Source organism: Hemicordylus capensis, chromosome 4 (assembly GCF_027244095.1).
Source record: "Hemicordylus capensis ecotype Gifberg chromosome 4, rHemCap1.1.pri, whole genome shotgun sequence".
In the NCBI taxonomy this organism is placed as follows: Eukaryota; Metazoa; Chordata; class Lepidosauria; order Squamata; family Cordylidae; genus Hemicordylus; species Hemicordylus capensis.
In genome coordinates, this window is record NC_069660.1 from 31,686,666 (window position 1) to 31,711,672 (window position 25,007).

A 25,007-nucleotide genomic window follows, 5' to 3' on the forward strand; every position below is an offset into this window, starting at 1 on the left:
AGCTGAGTTGTCTAGGGTTGTGAGCGGGATAGTATGTACTCCCACCCCCTTGAATTTAAACTTGGAACCATAGGTCACTTGCTGTGACATTCTTAATGAATTTTTTGTGGGTAAAATCTCTCACATTTGGGCCGAGGTGGATTCGACAGTCTGCAGAGTCTACTATGAATGTGTCCAGCAACTCCTCTTACAGAATTAGATTGGACCATTTTCAGATTGTGACTCCTGAGGAAGTGGACAAACTGCTTCAGACTGTGTACCCTACAACATGTTCTCTTGACCCTTGCCCAACTTGGCTTATTTCATATGATAATCATATTACAGAGAGAGCCTGGTAAATATTATAAATGCTTCTCTGAGAGAGGGCAGGATGCCTCCATGTCTTAAGGAGGCTATTATCAGCCTCTTTTGAGGCTAATGACCACTTTTGAAGACAGTTACACTGGATCTCTTAGCTAATTATAGAACTGTGTCTAATCTTCCATGGTTGGGCAAGGTAATTGAACAGGTGGTGGCCTCTCAGCTCCAGGCAGTTTTGGATGATGCATATTATCTTTCTGGACCACCTGAGGGAGGTGGGATTGGGTGGCACTGTTTTACAGTGGTTCTGCTCCTACCTTTCTGGTAGATTCCAGATGGTGTCGCTTGGAGACTCCAAGCGATTTTGCAAAGCAAGAACTGAACTGTGGAGTTCCACAAGATTCCATTCTGTCTCCAATGCTCTTTAACATCTACATTAAACCGCTGGTAGAGATCATCAGGAGGTTTGGTGCAGGGTGTTATCAATATGCTGATGACACCCAGACCTACTTCTCCATGTTGACCTCATCAGGAAATGGCTTATCTTCCCTAAATGCCTGTCTGAAGGTGGTAATGGGCTGCACGAGGGATAACAAACTGAAGTTGAATACAAATAAGATGGAGGTACTAACGGGGGGGGAGGGGTCGGGACCCGAGAGATGGTTTAGATGTGCCTGTTATAGGGTTACAGTCCCCCTAGGAGATCAGGTACGTAGCTTGGGAGTGCTTCTGGACCCAAAGCTCTCCCTGGTTTCTCAGGTTGAGGCAGTGACCAGGAGCGCTTTTTATCAGCTTATGTCAGCTATGTCCATTTCTAGAGGTAAATAACCTTAAAACAGTGGTACATATGCTGTTAACCTCCACACTTGACTACTGTAATGCACTCTCCATGGAGCTATCTTTGTACATAGTCTGGAAACTACAATTGGTACAGAATGCAGCAGCCAAATTGGTCTCTGGGACAGCATGAAGGGACCATATAACACCGGTTTTGAAAGAACTGCACTGGCTGCCAATATGTTTCCAGGTGAAATACAAAGTGCTGGTTTATTACCTATAAAGCCATTTATTTATTTATTTTATTTTTATTTTATATAAATGGCTCAGGGTAGTTTACAATTAAAGCCTTACAGTTTTACAATTAACCATAATGGTTTACAATTAAAGCCAAGCCTTAATGACATGGGCCCAGGGTATTTAAGAGAGCGCCTCCTTTGTCAAGAACCCTGCCACCATTTATGATCTTCTGGAGGGGTCCAGTTACAGTTGCCATCAGTTCGTCTGGTGGCAACTCAGGACTGTGCTTTCTCTGTGGCTGCCCTCTGTGGCTTTAGAAGAGCAACTCCTTCTCAGTTTGATTTCAGGAAGACTCTCAAGACTCTCCTATTCTCGCAAGCTTTTAATTAGAATTTTAATAATTTTAATAATTTGTATTAATAATTGTTGCTATTGTTTTATTTTGTCTTGTGTATTTTAATCAGTGTTGATTTTTTAATATTTTAAATCTTGCACACCACCTAGAGCTGTACATATCAGACGGTATAAAAATATGATAAATAAATATTCCTGATTCAACTCCACTGTCTTGACCTTGCATACCACAACTCTTCCCTCTGGAGTCTACACCCATGAGGGACACTGGGGTAAAGGTAGTGAGTAAGGGCAGAGGCGTAACTACAGGGGGGCAGGGGGGGCACGTGCCCCGGGCTCCATCTTTTCTGGTCACGTGGGGGGCGCCGCCATGACAATTTTTTTTAATTTTTTGTTAATACAAATGTTTCCTGCTCAGTGCAGCAGTGCTGCAGCAGTCAAGGGAGCACGTCAGCACCCCCTCCCCCACGAGCGGTCCCTTCCGCGCTGCCCGGGCCCCCCCATTGCTTTGCTGGCGCCTGGCGGCCAGTCAGTGGCCTGGCATGGCGGCAGTGGCGGGCACTTGTGAGGAAAAACCTAAGTATAATGTAGTATGCTGGGGGGGCGCGGGGGGGCGCCATTTCAGTGCTTGCCCCGGGCGCCGTTTTCCCTAGTTACGCCTCTGAGTAAGGGATTCGCCTCTGACCACACTATCTCTGTCTTGATTCCCTTTTGTAAGATAGTCTCAGGTTTCATTCTCTCACCTGAGAGAAAGGCTTCCATCTTCTTCTTATTATTATTAGTATTATTACATTTATATCCTGCTCTTCCTCCAAGGAGCCCAGAGCAGTGTACTACATACTTGTTTCCCTTGCTCCCCTTCCCCTGACGTAGTGAGCATGTAGGCTTTCTATCTGTCTGATATATTTCCTAAATAAATTACTTTACTTAGAACTTTAATTCCATGTCTTCAGACACTGAGCCCTTTCTTACAATCGCTTGAGAGGGCTTGGCAGCAGGTGACAGGGAAGGGAAGGCAGCAGAAGCTCACCTTCTCCACAGATGACCCTCCAGGAGTGCTGAGTGCACTAATCGCGTGCCCTGACGGTCCTCAGCTCCATGGGCAGCACAGAGGTGGGGTGGGGGGTCGGGACACATCATCCCACCCCCCACCCCGAAATCCCACAATGCACCGCACAAGTGCACGGTGCATTGTGGGGATCGGAGCCCGCTCCTGTGCCAGCAGCAGCTGGGAGCAGCAGCCGATGCCGACCCACGAGCAGTTAGCCCATGCTAAGGACGCACTTGCATCCTTAGCCTTGGCTAACCGGTGGATTCTCTAGGCAGATTTGCCATCAAGGTGCTTCTGGAAGCCTTGCAGCTACTGATGGTTCTCATGGGCAGGTAAACCTGGGCTTAGCTGCCCTAGGCGAGGCTTGGCTGCTCGTGAGAACAGCTTCACTATTAATTAGCAGTGCTCTTCTTACTTGTGCACTCCTGCTGCAGGTGGGGTAGATAAACAATCTAACCCCTCTGAATTCTAACACTCAAAACATTTTAACTGGCTCAACTGTGGTAAGAAACACAAGTTCATAGGTCTTTCGAAAACCTTTTATGGAGGCTGCATTTCTATGATGCAGTTTTGCATTTTTATCACTAGTTTGAGAAACTAAGTTTAAAAGAGAAGCCAGTGCAACAATAATTCTGTGTCCTGTGCATGATATACTGCACCCACTATCCTCGTGTTGACTTTTCTGAAACTTTCTGCTGAACTGGCCCTCTACCGCCACCCCATTGAACAATACAGCCCTTGATAAATTCTGCTTCACAGTTCTGGGAAGAGCTGCAGTTGAAGGCTCAGAAGGTAGCATAACTTGGAATATTTGGCTGTCACAAGCCAGTTATCTCTGTGATAACTCGGAGGTCAGTTCTTCCTGCCATTGTGAATACTCTGTCAGCCAGAACACTTTATACCAATTCCCTACATTCTGGTTTCTTTTACCTTGTCAAGTTGTAAAACTCTGCCAGGTCTTCTCTTTGACAAACTAAAACAATCCCACATGGTATCTAGACTAAAGATGCCAGCATATGGTCAGTTCAAGTGATCAAAGAAAGACATATAGTTATCTGGTGAAAGAATTTCTGCAGCTATCTTGCAGTTGTCCATCTGCAGAAAATTGAAATTACAGATCTGCTTTCAGGGATTATCCAAATATGACATACCCCTTGTTTTGAGATGTTCTGCTGTGAGATAACATAACCAGGTTCACAGATCTATGGCAAACAGTAATTCCAACTCCTGGAGAGAGAGCATCTGACAGGTAAGGTCAAGCTAACAGTTGGCTAGGCAAAACCCCAGAACGGATCTAAAATTATTCATGGTCAGGCCAGCAGGAGCTCCATTCAGGGAGGGCAAAGAGCAGTTGACCTGTCTGCTGTTGTGATTCAAACTGTGTGTGATCTTTGACCAGTTCACTAGTTTGTATACACAGAGTGACTATTGTTATAGGCAATTAAATGAACCTATTTGATAGGTCTACAGGCCAATGGCCTGTAATGATGAGAAGGCTTCGAGGGAGGACTAGGCCTCAGAGCAACTACTAGGAGGATGGTCCTTTCCTAATCAGGGAAAAAGCCCAGGAAGTTCAAATAAAGGGACCAATCTAGAGGACTGGGTGGGGATTTCTGGCTCAGCCACTAGTAGAAGCTTTGGTCTATTATTCTGTCCCAGGAGGGACCTGAGGAAACAGCAGGCTGAGAGCTGCTAGGGAAATGGGAAGGCCTCAGCCTGTAAGTAATCAGTTAGGACCAAGTCAGTTGAACATGTCAGGGAAATTATTTTTCTTTACTGATGGCTTGGAATCTGCATTGCCAGGTTAATGAAAACTCTCTCTTACCATCTGTTTCATGAAAAGACAATCTATATATTTAAAAGCCATAGGACGTATGTAGCAAATTCCGTGGTACGTGGCACATCTCGCGAGAGTTGAGAGACTTGTCCAGAGGAGAGAAGCCATAGAGTAGGGCTGAGGGGCAGTCGGGGCAGGAGGCAGCTGCTGCCGAGGAGGGAGGGTTGAGGAGGCGGAAGCTGCAAAGAAAGAAAAAGAGACATTGAGCAGGCATCCGTCGCCCTGCCGAGTTTCCTCGTGAAGAGGACGGCCGAGCCGGGGTGGAAGAGCGCACCAAGGGCCATATGTTCAGGCTAGAAGGGAAGCCCCACCTTGGCCATACTCCTCACAAAGAGACTCGCTGGGCCAATGGAGGCTGACCCAAGGTGTGCTCTCCCACCCCAATCAACCGTCCTCCTCACAAGGAGACTCGGCATAACAGAGGCTGGTGGTGGGAGCCGATCTAGACTGTTGTGATGCCGCTCTGGCTGAATGAGTGGGGGGGGGGCTTGCTGAAGTGGTGGGGGGAGATTGGCTGAGGAGAAGACTGTGTGGGAGGAGACTGGCTGAGGGGGGTCTGGCTGAGGCTGCGAGAGGGCTGGCTGAAGGAGAGGGGGAGACTGGCTGAGGGGCTGGAGGGGAGGCTGGCTGCGAGGAGACTGGCTGAGGGGGTGAGTGAGCAATAAAGTCCAGTGAGCAATAAAGCGCAGATGCTCTGCATGGGATAAGCTAGTTGTTCTTATTGCATACCTTTTTCTTTTAATCTAATAATAAATCCTTGTTGCTGAAGTATCCTACTCTTCATTTTTGGCCTGCCTTAGTCACATTCTTTTGAAGGCCTAGGACTGCTGCTAAGACCTTTCTGGGAGGATTTTGCCACTTTAACCTCCCGCAAAATCTTATGTGGAAAGAGTCGTTTGTCCTACATTAAAATAAAGTGGATGGTAGCAGCCTACTGTGAATCTCTTACAGACAAGGATTCAACTCCAATGATGTCCCCCCTCCTCCTCTGGCTCGGGTCATGACAGGCCCCAATGTGCTGTGTTGATAAAATGCTAGTTAATATGAGGTACACAAAAAGAAAACAACTAAAATTGCTCTTAAAGTTCTTCTCTCTCTCTCTCTCTCTCTCTCCCCCCCACCAGTTTAATCTTGAATATATCCAAGAGTAGACTTTTGTTCCTTGCTATGAATTTGCCATACATTTAAATCTGAAATGGCACCCTTGCAGGTCAGGTCACAGAAGACCAAGAGGCTGTGTAGATGTGGCCATGTTTGAATCTCGGTAGAGGATATCACTCCCCTTTTCTTCCATTCTGCAGTGAGGAATGGCTCACCATGACTAAATGGTTTCTAGTTTTAGCCCCGCTAGCTTTGGTATGCAAGTGGGGACTCCAGTTTACATACAGAGTTCTCTCCAGGCAGGACATTCATTGCCATGGGTAGCTCCATCAGTTCAACAGAATGGTATTGTCTCTGGCACTGAGCTGATAGACAGCTTGTGCAGAGCTCTATAGGCACATGGGATCTTGAGATCAGGCCAATTGCCTATCTCAGAGCTCTATACATACAGGAATTATTGTTGGCCACATCTGCAATTGTAACAGTCTCAAGATGGAATAAAGGCTTAATTAGATCAGCTTTTGCAAAGCCCAGATTTCACTTTGCACCAAGGACTACTGTGAGAAACACACAAGCATGTCTGTCCCCCCATTTTTTAAAATATAAAATCTAGCAATTCTGTACAGTGTACATTCTGTACTGTACAAGGTGTGTCATGTTATGTTATACATGCATGATAAGCCCAATTCATACAGTATGCAAATAGTATCCTGTGGCTGTATTCCATGTCACTCTGGTGATGTTAAACAGGAGAAGACCATGTGGGAAGGGCAGATCACATGGGCTAGCATCCATCTTAATTCTGTCCAATAGCATTGACATGGGAGCGGTGTGGGATGCAGCCATGAGTGAAAAGCACCCACACTGCTCATCCTCTTTGGCGTTATTACATAACACCAGAGAGAATGATCACTGCCCCAAGTTCTTCATTACTTGAAGTACATGCTTAATATTAGTATGTGTTTATACATACTATAAATGTATAAATAGCTCCCAGATTGCCCATCCTCACAGATAAGAACCATGGTGTAGGGCAGGGCAGGTCTGCACAACTTCAGTTCTACTGCAGATCCAATAACCCCTGATCATTGACCATTTGATGGGTTTTTAACTCTCAGCCTCCACAATGGTCCCAATTCAGATTCCCTCCACTCCATGGATACTATATAATCCGGACAAAAAAAAGCTTCCATTAGTGGCAATGGGGGCTTTCTCCCAAGGGTAAATAGCAGCTTGGGGCAGAGCAAAATCAGCATGGGAACCATGGTAGAGGTAGAAAGTTAGAGCTCCTGCCTCCCCATGACATTGTCTTGATCCAAAGGGGGACCTAACCCAGATGATATTTATTTAAAAACTTAACTCAGGCACACCAGTATTAAGCATGTGCTTCATGTAAAATCTAGTTTGACCTGAGACCCTCCACAATAAAATGTATTTTCCTCTACCCACCATTCTTCCCTCTGTTTTCCCCCCATCCACACCAATTCAGAATTTCCTAGTGGAGGTTCAAAAATTTTCCTAGGGGGGGAAACATATCACCTAACAGCAGTGCTCTTATCCACAACACAACTCTGCACACTAAATCAGCCAAGAGGGATACAAGCTTTTGCAAATTGAAAGAGCAAAAGATCTCATGCTTATGCTTCCTCCAGAATTTATTTTCAAAATATTACCCACCTCATCAGGGATACCCGAAGTGCTCTGAAATTACATGCTATGAAAAAAAAATACTTTAAAAAATGAAAATAAAAAAGCCTCAGAGACTGTTTTGTTTGTGTGCTTGGCAATTTGCCTGGGAAGAAGTTTGAAGTGATTCATTTCATACCTGAAATATTTTATGATGTGAAGAATCTTTCTGTTTCTGAAAGAGATTAAAAAGTTTATTTCCCTTTAGGTCTTTCTGCTCACGCTGTTGCATGCCTGGGAAGTGATTTAGATGGATGGATGGGATAAACAGATACCCCCTTATGAACAAGCAGTGATTTTAATGCACTTAAGAACACAGAGGAGTATATTGTTCCCATATATTATAGCTGCAGCTGGGGAAACCTTTCCCTACATTTGACATTAGTCAAACAGCACAGGGTTCGCAAAGTGTCGCAATGCTGCAGTGGAGCAATGTTGGGGTTGTGTATCACCTTCCAGCAATTATTTCTAATTGCCTTGTGTTCCCCTCCTAGTTTCTTTGATGCCCTATATGCCAGCGACATCCCTCACTTTCACCTTCTGCCTGCTAATGCGGCCTTCCAATTACCCTCATTAGCAGGTAAGCAAAATATTGTGTAAGCAAAATCTCTAGCTCTGTATGTCAACTTAGAAAAGAAGAAGAAGGGGGGTGGGGGGGAGCTTGTCAGGCTGACACAGTTTCCCTGTCATTGGTGGTTCGTTTCCATAGGGCTTGAGCTGACATCCTTAGGTTTATGACAGACATCAAAGGTAATCGCTTTGAAATCAAGGCCCTTTCAGGATTCAGACAGTTTGACTCCCTAGCCAAACAGAACAGTCTGCTAGGCAACAAGAAAGGCTTGTTGACTTCAGCGGAGAGAGTGTGGGGTTTTGCAGTCACAAAATACAGCCAGGTGGCTGGACAGCTGTGTGCTGTTCTCTGCTCTGCATAATACAAAATAAAATTACTTAGCCCAGCTCATGGGAGTATCCCAGGATTTAATAAACTGATATACACAGAGCATGCAGAAAGGATGTGCTAAAATCATCTGGAGAAACTTCATCTGTCTTATCAACACTTTTAGCAGCCCTCAAATTCTGTAGATATTTCACCTGTTGACAGGGAGGGAAAGTTATATAGGAGTACGTTGGAGCAGGGATCAATCACAGTGGAATGTGGTGAAGGAAGACAAAGTGACTTGGGTCAAGAAGGCCTATGGTTAAGTCGGCAGAGATGTACAGACAGAAGGAGATGGATTGGTCATCAGTCCACCCATGAATTGTGACTTTTTCACAGTTCTGTAAAGGGCAACGGATGAAGTGGGAGATACCACACCGGTAAGGACAGGAGAAAAAAAGAGGAATGGTGCAAAAGTAATTCATTGCTGAAAGCAAGTCCCAACTTGTTTCAAGGGTGACCTCTTTCGCAGGAGAGAGCATGCATAAACCACAATTAATTTGATGTCCGAAATGGAGGTGTCCAACAACTCCTCTTATGCGATTTGACTAGATCAATTTCAGATTGTGACTCCTGAGGATGTGGACAAGCTGCTTGGAGCACTGAGGCTTGTTCTCTTGACTCTTGTCCAACATGGCTTGTTCTATCTAGCAGGGAGGCTATTGTAGGCGGCCTGGTAGGAAACATAAATGCTTCTCTGAGGGGCACGATGCCTTCTTAAGACAAGAGTCTTAAGGAGGCAATTATTAGACCACTTCTAAAGAAGCCTGCATTAGATCCCTCAGAGTTGAGCAACTATAGGCCTGTCTCCAACCTCCCATGGTTGGGCAAGGTAATTGAGTGGGTGGTGGTCTCTCAGCTCCAGGCAGTCTTGGAGGAAACTGATTATCTAGACCCATTTCAAACTGGCTTTCGGGCGGGCTATGGGGTGGAGAATGCCTTGGTCGGTCTGATGGATGATCTCCAATTGGGAATTGACAGAGGAAGTGTGACTCTGTTGGTCATTTTGGATCTCTCAGTGGCTTTCGATACTATTGACCATAGTATCCTTCTGGAACTTCTGAGGGTGTTGGGGGTGGGAGGCACTGTTTTACAGTGGTTCCGCTCCTACCTCTCAGACAGATTCCAGATGGTGTCGATTGGAGACTGTTGCTCTTCGAAATCTGAGCTTAAGTATGGTGTCCCTCAAGGCTTCATACTCTCTCCAATGCTCTTTAACATCTACATGAAACCTCTGGGAGAGATCATCAGGGGATTTGGAGCTGGGTGTTACTAGTATGCTGATGACACCCATATCTACTCCATGTCAGCTTCTTCAGGAGCTGGCATATCCTCCCTAAATGCCTGTCTGGAAGCAGTAATGGGCTGGATGAGGGAGAATAAACTGAAGCTGAATCCAGATAAGACGGAGGTACTTATTGTGCAGGGTCAGAACTCTAGAGACGATTTTGATCTCCCTGTTCTAGATGGGGTCACACTTCCCCAAAAGGAACAGGTTCACAGTCTGGGAGTACTTCTGGATCCACACCTTTCCCTGGTTTCTCAAGTTGAGACGGTGGTCAGAGGTGCTTTCTATCAGCTCCGGCTGATACGCCAGCTGTGTCCGTTTCTCGAGATCAATGACCTCAAAACAGTGGTACATCTGTTGGTGACCTCCAGACTTGACTTTTGTAATGCGTTCTACGTGGGGCTGCCTTTGTATGTAGTCCGGAAACTTCAGTCGGTTCAGAATGCAGCAGCCAGGTTGGTCTCTGGGTCATCTTGGAGAGACCATATTACTCCTTTGCTGATGGAGTTACACTGGCTGCCAATTGATTTCCAGGCAAAATACAAAGTGCTAGTTATAACTTATAAAGCCCTAAACTACTTAGGCCCTGGGTATTTAAGAGAGCGTCTTCTTCACTATGAGCCCCACCGCCCATTGAGGTCATCTCTGAGGAGTTCTGTCTCTAGTTACTGCCAACTCGTCTGATGGCTACTCAGACAGACCTTCTCGGTTGCTGCCAGGGGCGTAGCTAGGGGTGAGGGGGCCTGTGTTCATCCCTCTCCCTGGCGGCCCCCCAGAGTGAGGGAAATAATGAAGAAAATAGGGAGGGGTGGAGCTGGAGGGCCCTCAGGAGCTGGGGGCCCATGTTCTTTGAACCCTTTCGCTCAATTATAGCTACGCCCCTGGTTGCTGCCCCGGGACTGTGGAATGCACTCCCCACTAAGATACGATCCTCCCCATCTCTGGCAATTTTTAAAAAACTTCTACAAACCCATCTTTTTAACCAAACTTTCTCAGCTTTTAAAAATTTGTTGGTTTTAATTTTGTGATTGATTTTAAATTGTTGAATTGTTTTAACTTTTTATATGTGTTTTAATTGTTTTATGTTAACCACCCAGAGATGAAAGTTTGGGCGGTATATAAATGTGATGAATGAAAGAACGAACGAACAAATGAATGAATGAATAAAATACAAAGCTTCTTTCCAACAAATATGACTGTCATCATTTGTCATCCTCGAAACGCATCGGAACTTGCCTTCAGCAATAAATTACTTTTGCACCATTCTTCTTTTTCTCTCCTGCAATTCTGTAAAGGACCTGAGAGCTCCATAAAGTCTGGAGGTGGCCTCAGGCTGCTCAGTGCTGTGGTAAAGCTTTCCTTTCTTCCTCAAGTTAATTTCAATGCCTGCTGAAGTTTCATTCTTTGACTTTTCTATTCACAATCCTTCTATGTGACATTGAAATTCGGTCACTATAATTAGAAAACTGACAGTGTTTCATCCTACTTAATTATTATCACCTCTGTCTCCCAGCTTGACAGTTACAGCATCAGCAAACTATCAAAGCAAATGTCTAGAAAGAAATTCATCCTCCATTTTTCATTAATATTGTCTATTATGGGATGCGATGAGATTGATTATCTTGGGGTGGAGCTGGTCTTCGAGCAGTGATTGTGACTATCCAGCTGGCACTACAGATGTACAAGATTTTAGGGGGAAACGTTATTACTCTACTTTGCAACGAAAGAGATCAGTGTGTCTCTGTGTATGTTTGCATTTACAATCTGATATAAACCAAATTCACAACACATTGGAGGATCCCTAAGGGATCCCAACAGGGCAGGGTTTGTTTGTTTGTTTGTTTGTTTGTTTGTTTGTTTGTTTTTGCTGATTTGCCTTCTTGTTTCAAGATGGTGGCCATCCAGAGTATAGTCAACACCCCTTCATAATCCATGCACTGAGAGCTGGTTACAAACCAAAATCACAGCACATGGGAGGAGGTCCTACATGACCCAGATGGAGCCTTTTTTTAAAAAAAAACTGATACGCCATCTTGTTTCAAGATGGTTGCCACATGACATAGAGAAAAAAACCTCTTTGTAATTGATGTGTTGACAGTCAAATACAAACCACATTCAGAGAACATGGGCAAGTGCTCTAGGGGACCCCAATGAGGATGGACATAAATTAGACAGATAGATAGATAGATTTTTTAAAAACAAATCCATCATGTTGTTTTAAGATGGCAACTTCTCAAATTATAAACACCCTTTTATAACTCATGCTGACAGAGGGATAGAAACCAAGTTTACATCACATGGGAGGGGGTTCTAGGTGAGAGTCACTGAGGCTATTTTCATGATGGGGAAAACCAGGTTAAAGGAGCCCAGCTCAGTTCCCCCCCCCCACCTATATGATAACCACCGAGATCGCAGGTGAGTCCAATGGTTCTCTGGCAGCTAGCCTGCCAAAAAAAGCCCTCCCCTTAAATGGGGTTAGCAGAGCGAGTGCTCCGCTAACCCCGTTTTGCTGATCGTGAGTTGCCACAGCGCAGCTCTGTATCGCGGCAACTTTTAAGGAGGCCCCTGCCGGGAGGCTAAAACAAGCCCCCCTGTCTTGAGGGTCTCCCCAGGATGCCCCATGCACTTGTGCAGGCATCCTGGGACTTCTGGGGGCCAAGCTCTGCAGCCCCTACCGGCTCCTTGATGGAGCCAGTAGTTGTGTGGGCGGCCAATCCAGCTGTCCAGCAACGAGCAACTGCTCGTCTGCAGGGAGAGCGGGCTAAGACCATTCTCTCCGCAGAGCCTGGTAAGGTTCTCCATACTGCTTGTGTGGAGAGCCTCAGTATATTAAATGAAGCAAAAAGTCAATTTCATTAATTCTGATTAGAACCCTTTATGTCATTTGTTTGCATTATCAAACACACATTATTTAACAAAATTAAACATTGTTTTAGTTATTCATTCATTAAAATTGTATTTGTTTTCAATATTATTTCACTTGTTTTTGTTACTTTTATTTTAGTTTCCCATTGTTTGAGATAGGAGATGCGGCTATGTTTTTTGCTGCCTGTAACTTCTGCCTGTTTTCCATGCAATTGACATGAATTCTTGCTGCATTTTATTCTTCCTCCGGGAGATCAGACCTGCCAAATTTCAAACAGGTTCTCCATTTTAAAGGCAATTTTAAAAGGCACCGAGTCATAGAGCCCAACTAACTGAGCTGAGGGAATGGAAAATGTAAGGAAACAGTGTGGAATGGATTGAAATTCTAAGGAACTGTAAGAGGTGACTGATTGAAACTGTTTTTGCACAAAGAGCAGACTAACAGCAGAACCTGAAAAGGCTCAATTTCGAAGCACAAAGAATTCATAAAAAAACTAGCCTTCCGCTGTCTCTTTTATATACAGCCATGTCCATCCAGAGGAGTGCAGAACTGATTCGGATTGAACCGGCCAGGTTTGACTGGTTTGAACTTGAACTGAACTAGCCTAAAAAAAAAAGGTGGCCAGTGTGAATTTGAACCGAATCAGGCCTGGTCCATTACAGACCAGTTTAACAGTTCAAGGGGCGATGTTTGTAAAGGGGTATTCAGTGAGGATTCCCCTTTACAAGTAAAGGGGAATCCTCCCTTTAAACGGTTTCTAAGGGCGACCAGGGGGGCGGAGAGAGGACACCTTCTTGTTTATTTATTTATTTTATTACATTTATATACTTCCCCATCCAAAGGCTCTGGGTGGTACACAGCAAGGAAAGAACTAGGAACATAGGAACATAGGAAGCTGCCATATACTGAGTCAGACCATTGGTCTATCTAGCTCAATATTGTCTTCACAGACTGGCAGCAGCTTCTCCAAGGTTGCAGGCAAGAATCTCTCTCAGCCCTATCTTGGAGAAGCCAGGGAGGGAACCTGAAACCTTCTGCTCTTCCCAGAGCAGCACCATCCCCTGAGGGGAATATCTGACAGTGCTCACACATCAAGTCTCCAAATGCAACCAGGGCATATTTAGCTAAGGGGACAAGTCATGCTTGCTACCACAAGACCAGCTCTCCTCTCGTCAACTAATATAGGAAAGAACTAATATAGCAATTTTGCTAATCAAAACTGGTTAGCAGCATGGTTTCTGTGTCAGACCCAGCTCCTGTTAAGTGGGGGGCAGAGTGCGGCAAAGGTAGTCTGGAGCTACTGCTTACTGAGACCAGCAAGAAAGTAAAGAAAGACCAGCAAGAAAGGTAGTCTGTAGCTCCTATTTGCTGAGACCAGCAAGAAAGTCTGACTTGGACATTTTTATAGTGGTCAGGGAACAGAATTACCTAGGTAATTCTGGAGCCTGGACCTAAAGGCCTTTTGAGGGCCCCTAACCACCCCTGCCGCTGTCACCACCAGAGAAGCTGCAATCTGCAATTTTTTAGAGATGGAACATGCTCAAGGTAAGCTAGAAAATATTTTATTTTTAGAAGAGATTTTAAATAAAAGACTTGCAGAGAAATACCACATTTTGCATGGACAATCCTGCCACTTAGCAGGCCCCTCAGCATTTGAAGGCCCCCCAGGCCAGCATTTGGAGGCCCATCGGCCAACTGGGAACTAGACCTCTGCCCAGAAGTCCGGTCCAAGGAGCACCACTGTCAGGGAATATCACCTAACAAAGCTCTTGCTTATTGGTTGTTATAAGGAGGTTTCATTGGCTGATATGGCTTTTCACACTGCAGTTCCCTCCTTTCATCAGAGGTAGGTGGTGGCACATAGCCTCAATCCCCCACCTATCATCCCTCATCCAGTTCAAGACCCAGAGTAGGCTCAAGCCTTGTCAGTGTGGGACTCCTCCAACATTTATGGATAGTGCAACACTTGCTGTTCAAGGACCTCATTGTTTTTGAAAATTTAACTATCTGTGCCCGTTTAGGTGCTTTGCACTTTCCTTGTGGACTATTGGAGTGCAAGATTGTATCACCAGGAACCTTCTCCACAGAAAACACTTCCATTAATAACTTTCCTTTATAGATTCCCAGCTTCCCTCACTATGAACAAACATCCTGTTCTGTATTTATGGTTTACAAAGAATAAATAATCCCCTTTAGGAGTTGGCCTACCAAGTACCACATCTCATTTTTGGGATACATGCCAGATGCACATATACTTAACAGTCTTCTCTCTTATATCAGTAAAGCTGCACCAAAGAACAAATGTGTAGGGATGTGCACGGAACCACGGAGGCGCGGTCCAGCACTGGGGGGGGGGGTGTCTAGCTTTAAGGGCGGGAGTTAGTACTTACCCCTCCGGCCGCTTTCCCCCCTCCAGCGCTCCACTCTGGAGCAAAGTTTTAGGGGTGGCAGCGTTCCTCCCTGCCGCCCCAGCCCCGTTGTTGCCCGGAAAAGGGGGAAGTTGCCACCATGCATGCATCTGTTGTGGCACGCGCACATCCGCCGCCACACGCATGCCACACACGTCACACATTGCGTGCGCACGCAACATGTGACATGTGTGGCGTGCACGCATGGCAGTGATGGGTGCGCGTGCGCCGCAATGGGCACATGTGTGGCAGCAACTTCCCCTTTTTTCCGGGCAATGATGGGGCCAGGGATGGCAGGGAGGAATGCTGCCGCCCCTAAAACTTTGCTCCGGATTGGAGCGCCGGAGGGGGGAAAGCGGCGGGAGGGGTAAGTACTACCCTCCCACCCTTAAAGCTAGACACACACACCCCCGCCGGACCGCCGGACTGGCCCAATTCCGAACCGGTTCAGAGGCCTCAAACATGGCCTCCGGACCTGTTCGTGCACATCCCTACAAATGTGGTATTGCTCACCTATCTAACATGTAGAGAATTGCCATGATAAGCAGGCAAGGTGAAGGACTGTGGGAACATGATTTGATTACTGGTTACAGTGCTGGCCCATCAGAATCTCTGTTTCAGTGTTGTTTCATCTCCCATATTCTGTGCATCTACGGGCTGGTTCATGCCTGCATGCACAATGCTTGATTATTCAGCAAATGCGCTGAATAATCTGAACTGTGTTTTCCACAGTTCATGCTGTGGAAAATATGTGCATATAATGATGTTCAGGATTTAATATGATTTGGGATTTCCAAGCTAGAGCCTATTGCACTGTGCTGGAAAGTAAGGTACAGAATTCACAGTCAGCTAGACACAGGGGCGTAACTATGATAGGGCAAGGGGAGACAGTTGTCTGGGGACCCACTGCCTTGGGGGCCTCCCAGAGGCAAGTCACATGACTAACTCCCCCAGCCGCACACCTGCCCAGGCTTCCTTCATTGTATTCATCCTCCAAAATTGATGTGAGTGTTAAGACCTGGACCTACCAGAACAGCATGTCTTTCTCTAGTACCTTTAAATGACTTGCATTGTGCACAATTTACAAAACCTTTAAAAACATAATTTAGAGCTTCAGTGAGGGGGGCCATTTTAAAATCTTGTCTCTGGGCCCACTCCAACCTTGCTACACCCCTGGCTAGACATATAGCCCCACTAAAATGCCTGTGTGCAAATTTATTATCATCAATCAAAAACCCTATGATTGACTTCAAAGACCGTATTGATTGGGGAGTGGTGAACCCCATCCTCCAGAGGTCCAAATGAAGCTTCTAGATCTGGGTTTTGGTGTAATATGCTCAACACTTTTATAGGATGGGTCTAATTACTCAATGTAACTTTCACAAAGCGGACACCTTTCAGTTGTCATGCACTAAACTATGCACGTTCATTGGTTACTTTTCCTCTCACAACTATGTTTTCCAGAACAACTTTTTTAAAAGCAGATCCAAAACAAAGGAATGATTCTCCTTCTAGTTGGTTCCATCTGATTCAGCATCATTATGAGATCTAAGCCATGCCATGGATGTGGATTCCAAGAAGCTGAAAAGGACTACTCCCTAAAGCAAAGGGGAAAGCCAGTTGACTATCTAGCTCAAGAATAGGGGTGGGTTTTTTGTTTTGTTTTGTTTTGACCATTTTGCAACACTAAGCCTGGACATTCTCTACACAAAGTAACATCTGTTTAGCATAGTGCAATTTTGCATAACTAGAATAGCAATGTTTGGTATTTCCTTTTATAAACCAATGTTGCTATTCTGTTGCTATTGTAATGAAATACTTTACCAGTTAAGTCCCTGAATGCTTCTACCCCATGCTTGCCAGGGAATGAGATAGTTTATGAAGCTTCTAGCATTATGGTACAACACATTATTCTAAATGGCAAAGTGGGTAGTGTAGCGAACGTGGAGAGTAAGTGTCCAGGGACCTTAGCCAGATCACTGCTACTGATTAGCTTTGTAACCCTGCTGCGTACATATTGCTGGTGAAGGCAGATAATGTTTTATGGTGTTTAATATCAGTAAAAGCACCAGGCGCAGTGAGAAATGTATCTGACAAAGCTACTGACATCTGGAGGAAAGAGGAAGGACTTACAAATCCATCTTTGATTTTAAATCCAAGTCAGAGAACTTTCAATGCCTTAATGCTCATGTTGTAATTGAGGCAAGCATTATAAACTGCCAACTTATGTATTTCTGCGCCAAAAAATGAAAACTTCAGTGATGTCACTGAACTGGCTCTGTTGAAAGTTATTGCATTTGAGGGAACTTCAGGTGAAAAAAAGTTCTAGGTGAGGTTAGGTTTGTGATGCCTTATTCATATAAGCACAACATCACTTGATGTGAAAATCATCAAGTCATGACAATGAATGAGGCTGTTCTCACATTCAGGCAAAACTGGACTAATGAAGCCAAGCCCCATCTTGCCCGCCCATGAGAACCGTCAGGATCAGGCCCGATCCCAGTGGCACCTCAGTGGCAAACCCACCAAGCCAGCCACCCTCTTAAAGCAAGCGCTCCCTTAACCCCGTTTGTTGGATCGTTTGCCAGCCCCAGCTGCTTGCAGCCAGCTGGGGCTGGCAAACTATGCAGACTATGGGGCTCCCGGCCGGCATTGGAAGAATCCCAAGTGCATGGAGCATTATGAGAGTTCCAGGGGGTGGGGGAGACACTCCCAGCTCCCCGATCCTCCACGCTGCCTGAGGAGGCAGCTGCACATCTGGACATGCAATCTCCATGTCCTGCCAGAGGCGCTTTTACCCCTAGACTTCGGGGTCGAAGTCCAGGGCCTCCACACCCCCTCTCCCCCCCCCCAAATTCTCTTTAGTCTATCCTGGGTGGTGTGGTTTGTGCCCTCAAAAACCTATGTGTTAAAAACTTGCAGTGGGGGGCTTCCAAAGGCCTTTAGGTCCAGGCTCCAAAATAACCTAAGTGCACTTCTGCACGCCCAGACTCTTTGAGCGTATCATCTGCGGGGGAAGTAAGCTTTGGAAGGCTTCCTTCCCTCACCCCTTTTGGGGTGATAGTTTCTCTCATAGTGAGAAAGGGCTCAATGTGTAAACCAGCCTTAACACTGCAAGACAGAGGTTGTGTTTTGTACATCATTTACCACACCATTGGTGTCAAATACCAGTCATTTGCAAACTTGATGGCAGCCTTTCCATGTCTACTAAGGAACTCCACACGTCTGCAGTGGCATTGCAGAGAATCCTGGGGATGTCCTCGGGTGCACACACTCAATGTAGATGGGCTGCTGGTCAAGCTGGTTGCAGCTCACCCTCATCCTGAATGGTGAGCACAACAGGGGTGTTCAACCTTCCTTTAACAAGTGTACCCCTTCTATCAAAGCTTCAGCGCAGGCACCCCATATAAGCAACCAAGAATTGTGATCCCCTGTGGTGAATCTTGCCAAAGTTGGTGGGAAATAAAATACAACTTAATTGGTGAATCTGAATCAGGCAAACAAACAAACCCAAACCCCTAACTCTACATGGTGGCATCCTTCCTCCTCCTGTCCTCTGGAGCCTCATGGCCAGGGCTCACAGCATACCCCTGAACTGACCCCGCCTCTCCCTTATCATCTCCTTGTGATTGCCCTTGTAGCTGAGCCTGTCAATCAGGCTGAAGAAGGGGTGGGCTGAGCCTGAGCACACAGCCAGCCAGTCATGTGGAGAGGAGGAGGGAGGGATGCTGCCTGACACTCTTCCCCCTCCACTCCTTTACAGTTTGAGAGAAGACTCCTCCAGTTGGGAGCTAATGGTGTAGCATGCGACTGATTCAGAGAGGTGAGAGGGTTTCATGTACTATATGAGGCTTCAAAGTACCATGCAAGAATTTGCATACCGCTGGTTGAAAATCTCTGTCCTAGATTATATCCAGCAGTCCCTTGTGAATTCACATCAACAGTGGTGAGTGTAGTGGCAGTCAGGCTTGAGAGAACTAGATCTCAATTAGAGTAATTGCTTGGAGAGCGGGCTTCTCCAGATAAGGAAGTAAGCCTGGGAGAATCAAATCCCTGTGGTCCAATCCAGAGTGCAGGGCAGGGTTTACTGGACAATAGACAGAGGAGTAAACAATAAACAGAGGAGTAGGGGTGGGGTGTGTTAGGGTTCAGTTCTTCCCTGGAGGCCTCTGAGGTCTGATGGCAACTAATGTAGGGCAAAATCTAATAGCCTTGGGCTGGGAATCAACTGGGAGTTCCTTGCCTGGGAGTAAGTAGGAAGGGTATAGTGACCAGTTTAGCTAGACACATCAGGGAATTTATTTTTGTTTAAGTGCTTGGATCTGACTGAATGGTTCTTTGTAGGTCCTGGGGAAGGGTTTTACTTGAATGGAAGCTAGTATTGTTGATGCCTGTATAGTTTCCCTTATCATCCAGTTATTAATAAATCCTTGTTGTTGTATAGAGTGTCACTCCTTACTGGGTCCTGCCCTAGTCACACACTCCTGGAGGCTTAAGACTGCTGAAGCCTTTCTTGTAGGCAGGGGTTTTCCACTTTGCTCTCCCAGAATACAATATTCCCTTGGAAGAGTGAATCTGCTCATATAAAAAAGTGGATGGTGGCAACCTACCTGGGATTCCTCACAGCTAGAAGAGGGGGTTTGTATCCCACCCCTCTTTTGATCATTACAGTGAACAACGTCTTTCATTAAAACCATTCCACCATTACTTCTATTCTTGTTGAATAGCAGTATTCTATTCAATTATTATTATTCTATTATAAGGAAGTTCCTAATAAGCTTCCAAGGAACTTCAGAATCCCCTGCAATGTAGTTTGAAAATGATAACCCTGGACAACCTTCCTGAGCCATCTGGCTTGTAGATAGATAGATTCCTTTATTACAGTCAATTGACCAGCTGAATAAACACCATGCAAAAATCACCATCCATGACAACTGAGAGAAGAGGGTACTTACATCAAGTGAGTATCTCTTTACAAGTTTTACATGTTACAAAAAGAAATTTTGCCACATTTAGGGAAAATAAAATATTGTAATCAGATAAATACTGAAGATAATACTTATCAGTATGGCCAGAATAATTTGCTAAAACTGGAGAAATAAAACTGTTACAAATATATCTTTATAAAACAGGCAATAAAGTAAAACATGTGTGGTTGTCTCTATGGCTCTGGTACCACAGGGGCATAATCGAGCTATATAAAGTATTTTCTTGTATTTCCCCTCTAACACCGCCATAGAGAGAACATTTAATCAGGGAAGAGTCAAGGCTTTTTAAAATTTTGCCATCATTAAATGACTTAAATGATTTGCAGGTTTTAAAGGGAGTTGGTTAGATAGAAACACATCTCTTGGAAGGCTAGCTAGGTCCGTTTGGCATTCCACATCCAACACTCGCTGTTTGAGTGTTCTCTTTGCCAGATCATCCGGCTTGTGTTGTCTACAATGTATAAAAGTAGCATAAGTAAAGAAAAGTGTGCTGTCGAGTCGGTGTCGACTCCTGGTGCCCACAGAGCCCTGTGGTTGTCTTTGGTAGACTACAGGAGGGGTTTACCATTGCCTCCTCCCACACAGTGTGAGATGATGCCTTTCAGCATCTTCCTATATCGCTGCTGCCCGATATAGTACCAGCAAGGATTCAATCCAACAACCTTCTGCTTGTTAGTCAAGCATTTCCCTGCTGCGCCACTTAAGGTGGATATAGAAGCAGCATAGCGGGCAGCATATTGTTTTTGGCAAAGCATATGTACAACTGATTGGCTTACACAGAGCCTTTCTGAGTGGAGCTTGACCCCTCAGCTTCCAGGGGTAGCAGAAAGCACGCTTAATCCATTTGGCCCACTATGCTGCCATTTTCTCTAGTGAAGGACAACTCTTAGTGCAGCTTAAAGGTGCACACCATGACTTGGCAAATGGCCAGCATAAACCATTTTAGCTCCCGCCAGAGGCCTCCTTTTGGTGTTCCCTTCCAAGCAACACACAGCATTATAATCCTCATGAGTCTGTGTCTGTATGGGTTTGTTTTTGTCATTGAAAGCAACTGAACACATAATTGCATTTCAGTGGTTATTATGAGTAGGACAGAGAAACAAAAAAAGCAGCAAGAAGGAAACACATTTGCTTCCTAAGCATGCATCTCACTGTAAAATTAAAGCACAAGGTCTGGAATTTCAAGTTACATCCCAGTTAAACTGCAACATGTTTTTTACGCCCTTGGAAACTGAACACAAAACATGCACCCCAAACTGCTAATGATAACAAGAAGAAAAGTGATCCCAAGGCCAAAGTGTTTGTACAGAAGTTACCAGTATGTTTCTCCATAAACAATAACTGGGGTTATTGAACTGAGCACAAAGGCTCCAAGAACATCATAAGAAGGAAGCTGATTTAAAACAAACAAGTGACGTCCAGGAAAGAAAGTTAACATCAATTTGGACACATAACATTGACTATAACATTTTGAAAATGTCATGAAATGTTCTTTCCACATTATCAGATATGAATCGCAAGTGCATACTTGCTCTAATGCTCTCCAGATTTTGGCACTGGAATTGTTGGTTAGAAACGTTATCATCTAGAGTAGTAATCTTAAATCTTTTCAGAGTCTGGACCCACTTTTAACTTCAGCTTGCAACATGGGACCCACTTTATAAAAATCATACTCCATTTCTCCCCTTCTCTATCTGCCTTTGTCACTGTCTCTTTTTTGTATACTTAAAAAGTTTAAAAAGAAAATGGTGGTCATGCCCCCGGTGCAACCAAGCGTACTGTAAGGCAGGGCACAGGATAGTTGTACACAACCTCTAAGGTGAAGACTTTTATTTTAATTAATTAATTGATTAATTAATTAATTAATTACATTTATAGACTGCCCCATCCAAAGGCTCTGGGTGGTGCACAACAGACTTTAGGGCAGGGATACTCAAACTGGAGTTACTAGATGTTGTTGGACTAAAACTCCCATCATCCCTAGCCATTATGGCATTGTGGCTAGTGATGATGGAAGCTGTAGTCCAACAACATCTAGTAACTCAAGTTTGATAACCTCTGTTTTGGGGGAGCTAACAGCTCTAAGGCAAACTTATAGTTTACATCAGCTTCATTCAGAAGGTTGGCTATATCTGGCTGAAAGGGAAATGCCTTAGGAGAATAATCCTTGAGTGGAAAAGGATTATTATTGTCTCTGGAATAGTCACTCAGAACTCCAAATTGAAGGATGTTAGAGGCAAACAAAAAGGAGCATCTTTATATTGTTTCTGAAAGTACTGAAATTTGGAGCTCTAATGGATGGAGAACCGGAGTGCCTGTGAGCAGCTGGGAGGTACCAGTCAATTCGGAGTGACCCACAGATACGTTGGTGTTCAAAATATCTGAAGGAGAGAAAAACCTAAGGGGGCAAAAAACAAAGTGTCCCCCACCGCCCCATGTCTCAATGCGACAAAATGTTTGTGAGCTCAGACCATGAACAGTTAAAAGACAAGCAGGTGGGCGGAGCTAGTGGAACTCTGCGGCGAGGGGGAGGGCTTGAAAAAAAGAGAGCAGGGAATGTGTATCAACTCAAAGAATAGACAGAATAGTCACAAGCCTTTCTGCTCCTGGGAAGTGAGGAAAAGTGTATAAATTCTCTTGTTTTCTCACCAGCCATTTCACACAGCTTTATGTTTCTGAGAAGGAAGGGCTTTGAAAAGGAGCTGGGACTGAGAAGAAGAAGAAGAAGAAGAAGAAGAAGAAGAAGAAGAAGAAGAAGAAGAAGAAGAAGAAGAAGAAGAAGAAGAAGAAGCCCCTCCCACCAACACAAGAAGATTAAAAAAAGAAAAGTTGCACACAAATATGAATACGACAAATATTTATATGCCACTTTTTAAAAAAAATCCCAAAGCGATAAATAAATAAGAAATAAGAAATAAGATCCAAGTTGGAGCGGGCACTCACAGACTCAAGTAAGACGAGCACACCAGATATATACTGCAATATTTTGTTGCAGGTCCATTTTTGTATCACTGTAAAAAAAGTGGCTTGCTCACTTTACTTCCCAACAAGCAGGAAGTTATATAGGTGGGTGGAGTCTTTCCAGAATCTACCTACGTGTGATAAGAGAGAGCACTAGAGATTGATGGTGTCCATGCAATATCTCTTACAAAATAAACATGCATATTGCTATAGCTAGGCTTGCCACCTGTTCTTTATTTCAAAGAACCATTCTTTATTTATTGGCTTCTGGTGAACTTTCATTACCATAATTAGAAACTGGGGTATGGCTTGTATATATTGCTGAGCTTTGATGGTTGCATCAAGCTTCCTTGTTCAATTTATTCATTACAACTTTTGTGTCCCGCCTTTCTGGCAAGCTAGAACATAGGAACATAGGAAGCTGCCTTAAATCAAGTCAGATCCTTGGTCCATCTAGCTCAGTATACTATATATATATATATACTATATATATATATATATAGCTCAGACTGAGGTCCATCTAGCATAGTATACACAGACTGGCAGCAGCTTCTCCAAGATTGCAGGCAGGAGTCTCTCTCAGCCTTATCTTGGACACTCCATTGAGGACACTTGGGACCTTCTGCATGAATGTGATCTTCCCAGAGCAACCTCATCCCTAAAGGGAATATGTTATAGTGCTCACTAACTAGGTTCAATGTCAAACACGTTTGTACTGAACCTAGCAGTCTGATGTCAAACTGAAAAAAACCCACCCAGGTCAGTTAGGCACCAGACCGGACCCCCACCCAGCCATTCAGGGGGGTTGGTGAACTTTTCCATTAAAGAAACAATTTTTAAATTTTTAAAATTTACCCCTTCTTCTCCAAGGCCGTGGGGGGAGGATGTCTCTGGAGGCTCCCCCTCACATTATCCCTCCATTATGCCTCAAATCACCCTGTTTGGGCAGTCTTCAGACTGTTCCGGGCCTCACCGCCATCACAGTGGCCATTTTGGAGGCTGCCACACATGCCCAATGGGCCTCTGCATGGGCAAGTCATGTCCCAGGCCACACAGAGGCCCATTGGGCATGCACTGCCACACATGCCCAATGGGTCTCCAAAACGGGGGCCTCTAAAATTGTCGCCACAACAGGGGGGAGGGAGGGAGTGGGACAGGGAACATCTGGAGACCCCCCTCACGGCCTTGGAGAAGCCCTCCAGAAGGGGTAAGTTAAAAAACATAAAAACTCTTTTTTTTACGAAAAAGCTTGTGGACCCCCACCACCCACCACCGAATCAAACCAGGGAGGTTCGAGGAAGTGATGGACCGAACTGGCCCAATCCAGTTTGTGTCCAGTTCAGAGTCGAACCAGGCCAGCCGGTTTTATGCACATCCCTAGTGCTCACATGTAGTCTCCCATTCAAATGCAAAACCAGGATGGACCCTGCTTAGCAAAGGGGACAATGCATACTTACTACCACAAGATCAGCTCACCTCAGCTTACATTACCAAAATTGTACAACTATGGAGTGATCAAAAAATACTGCAAGGAGTAACCAAAAAAAATCACGGAAAAGAAGAGATGCACTCTAAGGGCAAAAGCAACTTTTATTTAACATTGAATGGTCCCCTTAGCTAAGCAGGGTCTACCCTGGTTGCATATGAATGGGAGACTAGTTGTGTGAGCACTGTAAGATATTCCCTTTAGGGGATGGAGCCGCTTTGGGAAGAACAGAAGGTTTCACGTTCCCTCTCTGGCTTCTCCAAGATAGGGCTGAGAGAGATTCCTGCCTGCAACCTTGGAGAAGCCACTGCCAGTCTGGGCAGACAATACTGAGCTAGAAAGACCAATGGTCTGACTCAATATATGGCAGCTTCCTATGTTCCTATGGACTAATAAATTATTGTTCATGTTCTGATGGACACACATAATGTTATTTTATTAAGGTCTTACAGTGAGGCAATTCTCACACGCCGCCTAGCCCAGGCTTGGGATGGCCCACCTGGTTTAGACTGTGCATGAGAACCACAGTGATCGGGCCCTATCCCAGCAGGGCAGCACTATCTAGCCTGGCTTTTAAGCCCTTCTGTTCGCCCAGGTTAAGGGAACAAGCACTCCATTAACCCCAGCTACCTGCTCATGTGGAAGCACACAAGCTGCTTCCAGCCTGGCTGCACACAAAGACGGGCACCTAGAGCACCCATCTCGCAGGGGATTCCCCCAATGCATT

The 25,007-nt window shown here is 45.0% G+C and overlaps 1 long non-coding RNA gene across 1 annotated transcript in view; it reads right to left on the reverse strand.

Annotated features, from left to right (window-relative positions):
* Positions 1-4,518: 4,518 nt before the first annotated feature.
* Positions 4,519-25,007, reverse strand: part of LOC128324024 (uncharacterized) — a 39,616-nt gene continuing 19,127 nt past the window's right edge. The window contains exons 3-4 of the long non-coding RNA XR_008306575.1: positions 7,486-7,521; positions 4,519-4,738 (exon numbers count right to left, since the gene is read on the reverse strand). This is a non-coding gene — a long non-coding RNA (uncharacterized LOC128324024). The remainder of the gene's footprint in view (positions 4,739-7,485; positions 7,522-25,007) is intronic.